Source organism: Anarrhichthys ocellatus, unplaced genomic scaffold (genome assembly GCF_004355925.1).
Source record: "Anarrhichthys ocellatus isolate YVR2014 unplaced genomic scaffold, GSC_Weel_1.0 scaffold42, whole genome shotgun sequence".
Taxonomy (NCBI): domain Eukaryota; kingdom Metazoa; phylum Chordata; class Actinopteri; order Perciformes; family Anarhichadidae; genus Anarrhichthys; species Anarrhichthys ocellatus.
Window position 1 is genome coordinate 981,318 of NW_022280072.1, and position 1,170 is coordinate 982,487.

Here is a 1,170-nt window from a genome sequence, read left to right on the forward strand (position 1 = left end):
TGTGTGTGTGTGTGTGTGTGTGTGTGTGTGTGTGTGTGTGTGTGTGGTGCAGTTTATAATGTCAACATAAACCACAGTATCTACCTGGTTTCCAGGTTTCCAGGTCAGATAGTTTATCATTTTATTCCACTTCATTTAGTTTGTGGAAAGACAGTTAAGTTGACGTGTGAACACACTTGAGTCTGTTAACGGGGAGATAAGCCTGAAGATGAAAACTTTAAAACAACGTATTGTTAAAACCAACATCATTTAAATTGAAACACATTGATGCAGGTGTTAAAGCCGATGGTTCAATGTTATTGTGCAGATGTTACTATTTGTGAGCGCTTGATTTATAACTGCAGTTGTGTTGAGTACAATAGAGCAGTAAAGGCTTTAAACTACTCTAAAGCGAGATGAGTTGATTATTATTCATTCTGTGATCAAACTTAAGCTCCAAGATCACAATGATTGGCTTTTAAATTTTCTCTACTCAGCGGAATGACTTTTATATTTCTTATTAATGAGTGATCATACTTTTGATTAACGATTAATAGGGATGAACGTACGGATCCATTTCGTAGAGGCGTTCAGTATTGACAGATTGCGTACATCTGGATTTTATGCATAATTACGTTATTAATTATCTTTATTGGTATTTGCTTTATAACAACCAGGCTTGACCAAACATTATTATACTTTAACTGCTGTGTGGGGGTGTGGCTTTGTCACAAAGAGTTGTCGGCTGTCGGAGAGCTTCAATACAAATTTCATTGTTCATCCTGCGCTCTTATTAATTTTCATGCTGCGGTAACTTTGTGATCTGAAACAACTTGCCAGGTTTAGCGGCTCCTTGGCGGTTTGTTCTTCACAGGAGAACAGGATGCATCTCAGTGGGGCTGTTTTGGTGGGAAATGAACACATTAATGTCTTTTTAAGATATTTCTACCTGTTTGACTGATGACCGTGTGGCATCACCTGTGTGTGTGTGTGTGTGTGTGTGTGTGTGTGTGTGTGTCGGTTGTGTCTTTGCACTGGCCTTTTGTCAACACTGACACAGTACGGTATGTTTAGCTGCTGGGGGTGGGCTGTCCCACATACCGCCCCAGTTAATCGTTTGTTTGTGTTTTTAAACTGATCTCAGAACAGCAGATTATACCCTGCGATGCACCCGGGGGGGGGGGGGGGGGG